We start from the raw sequence: 10,038 nt of genomic DNA, 5'->3' as shown, positions 1-10,038 counted from the left end.
TAATTAATTCCCCCAACTCAATTATTGCAATCTCTTAAAATTGCACTGTCTACATTAGGCACCCACTGTGCCAGTACAGACAGTGAAGATGGTTAAGTACCTCAGAACAATAATCCAAAAATCCTACAAGAGATGTAGAGTAAATCAGCTGGGAGAAGCAGGCACAGGCCTCTGTGCCTGATCACTGGCCTGAACCTGAAATGTGCAACCCTATGGCCAGTCGTTGACTGTCTTCATCCGAGAGCAGGACACAAGGGCTGTTCACACACTACTTGTTCTGTTGCAGTGGCTGACTGAGGTGGTCTCATCCTTACTAAAGAAACACCACAGGAAAAGCAACAATGAAAACAAACAAAAAACCTTCATTTTAAGTGTTATTAGAAAACATTTTGATCAGTGATTCAAGACAAAGGAGATCTGACTTTATTTCTCTCTGCGGGAAGTAAGGACCAAATTTCTTTTTCTTCTTTCAACTTGCGAATGATCAAATACAGACAATTAACATAACAGTCTATTTATATATGATATTTATGATTAACAGCTATTTATTATTTTAAACTTTCAAAATATTTTTGATACAACTCTCTTGATAAATTTTATTTATATAATAGCAGTAATAGAGATACCTGAAAGACAAATTAAAATATACCTATATAGGGTGAGAAGAGAATTTTTTTTTTTTTTTTGGCTTAACAGCCAAGATTGGCACTCCGACCATGAATGCTGCCAGCAGAGTCCATCTGTTAAGCAACAGAGTAAATCAGACGCTGCAAGTTTCCAGTGATCTCAGGAAAGGAAAGCACTGAGAAAAGTCAAATAGAGGAAGGAAGGTCACTGTCACCTCAATGGTCTAACAGAGCTGTTTCTCTCTATAACCTGCTCATGTGTTTGTCCTCTAACTCGCAGCACTGTGATTGATCTGTCCACTCAAAATGGACCCAATCTTTGTGTCCCTGGCTGTGTCTTGTTAGATTTCCAGAACTCTACAGGCAATGTATTCCAGCATGCAAATGTGACACTCCATTGGAGCATGGTTCTTGAAAAAATTTGGTGTCAAGAGACCTTCTGAATGCTTGCTTTTCACACTGGGACCCTAACAAGGAGCTTTAGGTCTTTAGTTTGGTTAATTGGCCAGAAGTGAGTCAAAAAAAATGTAGAAATTACATCTTGAGCACAGATATATTACTTCACAAGCATACAAGAGGTCTTTGAAGGCACAAGTCCTGAAGAAATATTCATTCCAACAATGCCATTTCTCTTATTAATCCAGGCTCTATCACTTTCAGAGTGATTCCCTCCTGTGTATACAATGAGTATTTATATATAATTTTATGTGAGTGATGACTGACAACTCATGCTTGTTTGACTTTTCAGTCTCTCTCAATTTTGTTGTTTCTGTTAGCCAGTTGCTTCAACAGTGTAAGCCTTCTTTAAAGTATTCACATTCCATTAGTCACTATGTGAGGTATGATTAACATCAGTGATTTAACTGGTCTCAATAGCTTTTCAGTTGCAGGTGTTCAGTGAGGAGTCTTCTATGTTCCCCACATTTGGCCATCGCCTGTCCTGGAAAACATGGGAATCTCTGACTGCTGCTTGGGAAGTCACAAGGGCACCCATCATGAAGGGGAATTTATAATATACACTCTATTCTGTTACACCATTTTTTGTAGAAATATAACCACTACTTATAGTTGCTGATGTGCATAAGACTTTATTTCGGGCGAGGGCATATGGAGAAAGTGTTGGGCAGGAGATATACTACTGTTGTCTACTGCGTTGCCTTGTGTACACCTTTGTAGCTCTGATGTGACTCAAACCATTTCAGTACATGTTAAGACAATGTCACACTTTTTGTAATGTAAAACTGCATGTTGGAACCTGTAATCAGACACAGGTGGCAAACTTTTTAGGTGTTTTACAGAGCTTCATTTGGGAGACTCCAATTGCTATACAGTTGTTTTATTGGGACACCACTTATCCCCCAACACACACATCCAACATCAAAAGCACACAGGATTTTGCATTGTCAAGATTTTATTATCAGACTATATAAGCTTTTCCTGGCACACACTCTAGTTTGTTGATTGCCATGAAGAGTTGTGGACCAAAATATCTTCTTTATTTAAATAAAAATAAAATAAATAAAATAAAAGAGCCCTGCTTGCTTGATCAAGTCACAGAAAAGAACTAAGCAGAAAATTTCAGTGTGCAAAAAAAAAAAAAAAAAAAAAAGAACAGAAACTAATAAATGTGTAATTCCCCCAGTGCAGTGCATATCAGAGCTTCAAGAAATCTTGGAGTTACATTTAGAATTAGATTCCTTACTTTAATACCTACCAAATTTCAAAAGCTATATTACTGCCTTTTGTATGAAAAATACTAACGAGAAAAAATACGATACATACATGGTCTCCCCAATGGCGAAAAAAGTAATAATGCAGTAGAGCCCTTTTCTATTGAATAGTCTGACACAGTAAATGTTTCTAATCCCCTGGATACCTTTATTTAACTTTTTTCCATGTCTTTCAATAGAAAAAAAAAAAGCCTTTTGCATATTGTGAACAATGATTTTACAAATCCTATTCTAAAGGACATATCATCCCATGCATTCATAACCTTCTAATTCTCTTTGCAAAATAACACCATAATTTGCAATTGCATCAAACAAAACATCAAAGTAGAAATGTGAGTATCTATCTATCTATATATATGTTATTTGTGCAATGAAGCACACATCTTTGGTTTTCACTGCAAAGTGTGTGGATTTTTTTTTCTTCTGTTGCATATCTTTCTCTTTCCATCATGAGCTATGCTGACATGAGTCCTGGACTGGGTTCTCAGAAAATGGCTACCGGTAAGAAATGGTGCATCTGGAATATGGGGATTTCTGTAAATTGCTTTGGATGTAAACTTAGTTTTGCTAATTCATTTGAACTGACTTGACAAGCTGTTGTTTTGTTCAAATCTCAAAAAAATGACCTGCTTTTTACAGAAACTACAAAACTGTAGTTTTTAGTTGATTAAATTGAATTATTAGAATGAATTGTTTTCTGTGAATACTTTAGGAAACCTGGCTGTCTAGTTTCAGCCTAGCTGAAGGGACCACAAATGTCAGAGCGCAGTTCTGCAGCTCTCTGGCACATTTATTTTTACCTATGATGAGAGCCCAAAGTACAGTTGTCAAATGTCTGGCAGAATACCGACTGTCTTTACCTTCCTTTTGCTTTTTGTATAAAAAGTGGAAGCTTTATTTAGTCCGCAAAATGTGTATTGGTCCCATACTTGTGTATCTTGAGTATATCAGCATCAAATGCTAAAGTAATATCGAGGCACTATCAGAATTCCACACTACCTGTTTCTGCTTAAGGACATTTTGTTTTGTGAGGGAGGCTTTTTTAATTCAGTAAATGCACAGTGTAAACATACAGTATCAAATATAATTCAAAATCAGATTTTGCAGGGAGAGTAGAAATTCAGTCACTAGACCACTCTAGAACTTAGCAGTTCAGCACACGTGTCGTTTGTCTCTCTGCCTACAAAGAGTAATTTTCAGCTTTTTCTCAGGAATATGTACATAATATGCATTTAGAAAATTGCTAATGGAATGAGGTTCAAGCTCCTACAGTTTAATATTGAGCTTATTATTATGGCATTTATAAGAAATTTATAAATTGTCTAAACCTAGAGGATCTGGAGCAGCTGCTTGCATGTGTCTGGCAATAATAAAAGTTAGAGATTGTGTAAGATTATGTGAAAGGGGCTTAAGTAAATTAAAAGGGAAACTAGAAGAGAATTGCTTAGACCATATCCACTATATTGGAGAGTATAAACCTGGATTAGCAGTGTTTGTTACCAGTCTCTGTTCATATTATTTGACATTTTGTTAGAAAATGCTTTTTCAGTCTTACATCACTTAAATAATCGTTTCATGATGAGATATTGAAGGATATTGTAGAAAAAGATGAATACTTGAAATCTTTTCAGTAAGCAAATGGATTTCCAAATTTTTCAAAGAGCTGAAAAAGTTTCTGTTAAGTAATTTTAATATATTACAATATGATGGGAAAAGTCAAATGCTTATAACTGCATTTAAAATTTGAATAAAAATGTATATAATTCAACCTAGAAAATTCAAATATTCACTTATATTAAATACATTTATATGAATAAAAATGAACATATGCAAAGATTTTTAAGCACTTTTCCTTTCACAGACATTTGTGGGGCACCAGATGACAAGTAAAAACAGAAGGAAAAGGCAAGCAGTGCTGCTCCATTGACAGCATTACTTTTCTGTCTCTTTTCTAGGTGCATGTATTTTGTTCCTCTATACCAATTTCCATCTCTTTTAGGAGGTGCCAATGGCAGTAACACTGATAAGATTATACAGCAGAGGCTTTTCCTGGAGTGAAAGTTATAACTCTCATATCGATCTATAAAAACAAAACAAAACAAAACAAAACTTTCCTGATCAGGTATCACACTGCAACTCCCATTCCTAAATGTGTAAAGTTCTTTGAGAAAGTGGAGCATGGTCAATGTGACTGTGTGGGGAAACATTGTATAGACTCTACTACAGTAAATTATGAGGTTCGTATACTTGTGCATGATGTTGTATTATAGACTTAGAGCTATTCATAGTAGCTAAGGTATGCAAGTAGATGTTTGTATGGCAACAGACATTACATGATGCTATAACATTTTTGAAGTTCTTTCTCTTGCTAGAGAATCTCTTTAAAAAAAAATAATAAATGTCTGAACGCTACTAGTTCTGTACTGTTTTTTATTAGAAATGGTCGCAAACAGGAGCTTTGTGCGTTTCCAGCTAGCAGAACTGGAGTGTCCAGCTTGATGCCTACCCTGTCTTTGCTTCGGTTCATACTTATAAATGTGACACCAATAAGAGCACTACCATCAATGTATCCACCCATAGCAGCTTCTGAGAAACCTGCAAGATCTTAGGGATTTGCTTATTTTCATAGCTGATTTTTACATTTTGGTGGGCTGCAATAAATTCCTTGCGTTGCAGCATGGCTTATGTAGAGCGATGGCTTTACCATCTAGTAGTTCTTGCATGTATAAGAATGAATAACAAAAGACTGTGGGGCAATGCTATGGCTCCATAACCAGAACGCCTTTAAATATAAATATCCATGGAGAAAAAAAACACTAATCATTAAATCCCCTACATTATTTCTTTGCAAAATACCTGGAAAATACATGTGCCAATGGCTCATTATCTGTTTGTGGCTTTTATTTTGCTATTAAAATTAAAACCAGAATGGCTTTTAGTAGTAGTAAAGATTTTATAATACACTTACTTTACATCAACATACTTCTGTATTCTGAATCGTATCATCGTGCTCCCTTGGTCCAAGCAGTTCTAGCTGAGGGTATAAAGACTATCAGCTTGTGTCTTCCTAGTGCATAAGACTGATCAAAGTAAACCATTAATCAAATAGATATGAAAATTAGAAATAATAATATGAGGTGTTAGATAACACAATCTGCATGCAATAGCAGCTTGATCTCTCAGGAAATTAAAATAATTTAACAAAAAGGCCATATTTAACAGACTGCATGATGAAATTAAGAACAAAAATCTAGCCTATTAATCATGCAAGAAATTGCAATTAAATTATATTTGTTAATTTCATAGTGAAGAGTTTTTAAATTAAATCATTAACCATTTGCTTGAGTCTTCAATTCTATGCAATTATAATTCAGATATGAATGAAATGACATTTTAAGGGGTAAAAGAAATCCAAACATTTTCTATTCAGTTTATTCCATTTTCTATAAATCTATCTTTGAAAAAAATATGAGCCACAGATCCCAAATTCTATATCCACTTGTCTCTAATGGTATTCTTGTTTTGGTTCCTTTATTTTTTTGTATCTCATTTACCCAAAACAACATGGTAGTGTTATCTTATTCAGTATGCTTTTATTCCAAGCATAGAAAAGTTATGCTTATGATAGAAGTATTTGAATTGTCTGTGTATATCTGGAAATGTGAGTTTTAACGTGAATGGAAGACAGAATGCTGTGTTTGTAAATGTAATTATAATGTAATTACATTTATAAAATAAATGTAATTGGTAGTTTGGAGCTATATCATCAGCACTTTTTAAGGCATCAAGTTTACTTTTCAACTTTGTGACTACAACCTGATCATTGCAAACATATATAAACTGGAAACTACTGCAAATAGCATTTCAGCTTTGAATATTAAATGAAAGAAAAATTGGAGAATAAGCATCTAATCTCAGTATTTCTGTTGAGGCATTCAAATTCATCATTGTTGCTAATAAGTAAATCATCTTCAGTCTTTAGGAAGAAACTCTCCCTACTGACTGGAGATAAGATTTCACACATAAAACCAGAGAGATGTATATATTTGATGAGGGATTAAATTAGTGTATGATCTCTGAAGAATTCTAATATTAGCTGCCTTATTTATTTATTTATTTATGTATTTGGATATATGTACAAAGTTAAATTCATGTTAAAACCTTCCTTGGAATAAATTTGTACAGAAATTTGTACATAATCTCTGTTTTTCCACTTGGTTTCACAAAATTATGTAAGAACTGAATATCTGAGAGACACCATGATCAGGCAGTTGTTTTTCCAGGGCGAGGCTCATCCCCCACACTCCAGGTGTGCTGACCCCTGCGATTTCCCCAAATGTGGGAAACTCGACTGCATAATTTGTGGTTGTGGGGTCTGCTTTCATGCTCTCCCCTGGTTTCCCTGGTTTATTCGCCCAGGGAAGTGGTTCAGTTACTATCCCTGAAGATCTTTAAAAGACATGTAGATTTAGAGCTTAGTGATATGGTTTAGTGGAGGAATTGTTAGTGCTAGGTCAGAGGTTTGACTAGGTGATCTTGGAGGTCTCCTCCAACCTGATTCTGTGAGTCTGTGACCTGCTGATGTTTGTTTGAATGAAATTGGAGTCTGCTTTTAAAAGTTTTTTTTCAGAGTTAGAGAAGGAATGAGAAACAGCTATTTCCCCCCATCTCCCCTCAAAAGAAAAAGGAAACAAAAAAAAAGTTATGATTATGTATTTCTCATTTATTTAGGAAACAAAGCTTAAAATCCATAGTTGTGCATGCCACTATTCCATCTAAGATTTGCTGAATTTCCAGACCTTTTGTTTGCTAGTCACTAAGAAAGATCTACATCTTCACAAAAAAAAAAAAAAAAAAAAAAAAAAAGTAGAAGAGTATAATGTCATGCTGTTAAGAAAAAACAAATACACACATACTGTTCTTGATTGTATAAGGAGAAGGGTTTTTCCAGTAAAGACAGGGAAATCATCACATCAGAGGCCTAGGATACAACTGACATTTCTTGTCATCAGTTTGCAATTCAGGCCAAAACAAACACCTGAGATGGGAGGGTAGGTTGATTAATAAATTCTTGGAATACTTAACAAAGGTTGATAGGAGATGCATTTGTTTCATAAATACAGCCTAAAGACATAAATAAATGTCTTCCCTCTCTGTCTGAACTTTCTCAGTTCAGAACAGAAATAGTAATGTAACTAAAATGTGAGATTTTTATATTCTAGATGTATAGAGTAGACAAGGTTCTTATAGCCTTCCATAACTGTATCTGCCATTGAAGTTATGAACCTAGCCTAAGTAACTGATTACATATCTAGATAATACCTCAAGAGACAGATCTGTCCCTAGATAGTAATCTAACTTCTCAGACATTTATTTTAGACTGAGTGAAATTGTTGCTGTAAGGTGCTCGTGTCTCTCTCCTTTGACTAAGAAGGGAGCCTAATAATTAAAAGAAACAGTTTATTTTTTTTAGATAGCAAGAAGTAAGTGAGCTGACTGCTTCCCTCACAAAGTCTTTGAAAATTCATAACTATTTTTCATGACCAGAGTAGAACTCAGCTTCTGTATTAATTTCAGTTTTACCTTGGATTGTCTCCAGTTTTAGGTGGATTAACTTCTGTTGTACCTTGAAAATATGTACATCTTCCACATACTAATGGAAACTGATTAAAAAAATTAATCCCATCAACTTGCAATACTAAGATAATACTTCACTTGGAAATTTAATTTTATTATAGAGTGCAAAATTGTGGTCTTAAATAAATGTGATGAGTGTTAAGACACAACTATGTTATGAATGTTTGCTATAAATATAGCCTTCCAAAAAAGGTCCCAAACCTTTAAATTTTTCATTAATTATATTATAAGGAAGTCCAGTAATATTTGCATAAATACATATATATGTGTTCCATTCTATCCATCATGTTATTTTAAAATATGTTACTCTTTTTCTTTTGCATGTTTCTTATGGCAAATGTTAGTATTGAAGGAATTTCATAGCCCCAATTTCATGCTCAGAAAACAGAACTAGGATATAATATATTTTTAAGCTAGACAATTTCTAGAGATACACCTTTCTTTCCTCCTAATAGTAATCTCCAGTGACTTTTGATTTGGAGCAAACATTATTTCTATTATTTCTTAAGTAATTTCTTGGTTTAGTACTGGAATGTGAAGAATATGTTTCAAAATATTCTCAAGCATCTTCCATCTAGATTCTGTTTAAGGAGTATTCCCAGTTTTCTCAGCATGAATACCATTTACACTTTTTTGTTATTCTAATAGGAGTGTAAGATTATGCATTGTGTCCTTTATCCCAGTGGATTTTGTTCCATCCATTTTGCTTGTTTATCTAATCTGATAACAGAATATATTAAACAAATCTGTCCTTGTGTTACAAGTATTTATTATTTGTAAGGAATAGGAAATAGAAATATGAAATTAATTTTCATTATGAATTATACTTGCCCTCAGAAGAAGTTGCTAGCGATTGTGTATTTTTCTTCTTCTAAGTAAGAAATGAGATTATATCATATTACATTGATTAGAAATTCACTGCTAATATGAAACCTTTACTTATTAGGAAATACAAAGCAAAACAAAAAAAGCCAGCATTTGTTTTCCTGCATTGAATGAGTTAGGATCTTTCTGTCTCTCTGAAGGCAAGTACAGTCAGGATTTCAATCAGTGTTGGTGTTCATGAAAATTAAAGTGTGTCACGAATTGTATGAAACAACTCAGACAATGGTTTGTTATATTTGATAAAATTTATGCATTAGTTACATTCACATGGCTCTGGAATCTGTTGACATCAAAGTTAAAACAAATGTAGGTAAGGTAAAAACTTCTTTGGCCAAAAATGAGATTGACTTCTTTGTGTTGTTTGTTTGCAAAAATAATTATCAAATTTGATTCTGTTGTTATAAAATTTGGAAAACATTTTCTGAGGCAAAATCAAGTCAATTAATAATACCTTTTCAAAAGGTATTTTATAAAAACTGAACTTTTCAGTCCTTCTCAAGTTTGCTTTTGAGTTGTAGATTTTTAATTTAAAACAAACAAACAAACAAAAAGTAATTGAAGCTCAAAGAAAATTGTTGAAGAAATTTGGAAGATTGTTTCAGTTCTCAAGTTTTCCCTCAGTTGGATTATTTATTTATTTATTAAATTCTGTGGCTGCTTTTCTAGTATTCTGGAAAAGTCTGAGAAACCATCAGATCCTAATGGAACAAATGGCTATACTTATCTTACTTTACTTTAAATTTTACTTATTTACTGCTCTGTTTTCTGCATAAAACAAACAAACAAACAAACAAACAAAAACACATACAGTTGATTAGCTCCATCCTTACAGGCTTTAAAGCAAATTAGGTCATGGACCATGGGAAGAAACTGAACTTTAGAGCACATTATGTAGGACATACAATTTTTCTTCTAGCAAAACAAAACAAACAAACAAACAAAAAAATCATTATCCCTCTTTGTCTTAATATTTTTAATGTCCATATTGGATTCACACATAGCAAAAATCTACACGAATGCTTTTTCATCTTAAGAAGTCATGAAGACCTTTTTATTTTTTTAATGGATATTTCTTGTGTCCAAATGAATAGACATCTATGTCCTTTTCCAATAAAACCCTAAAATCTACAAGTTAAATTTTGTTGCTGTTACCTAACTCT

At 33.6% G+C, this 10,038-nt stretch overlaps 1 non-coding gene across 1 annotated transcript; it reads left to right on the top strand.

The window, feature by feature from the left end:
• The first annotated feature begins 6,591 nt into the window (after positions 1 to 6,591).
• On the top strand, positions 6,592 to 6,752 carry LOC113843676 (U1 spliceosomal RNA). The gene has a single exon (XR_003497344.2). It is a non-coding gene; the product is annotated as a U1 spliceosomal RNA (small nuclear RNA).
• Positions 6,753 to 10,038: the final 3,286 nt, after the last annotated feature.

Source organism: Anas platyrhynchos, chromosome 4 (genome assembly GCF_047663525.1).
Source record: "Anas platyrhynchos isolate ZD024472 breed Pekin duck chromosome 4, IASCAAS_PekinDuck_T2T, whole genome shotgun sequence".
Lineage (NCBI taxonomy): Eukaryota > Metazoa > Chordata > Aves > Anseriformes > Anatidae > Anas > Anas platyrhynchos.
The sequence above is the reverse complement of the archived record's forward strand: the minus strand, read 5'-3'. Positions and strand labels throughout refer to the sequence as shown.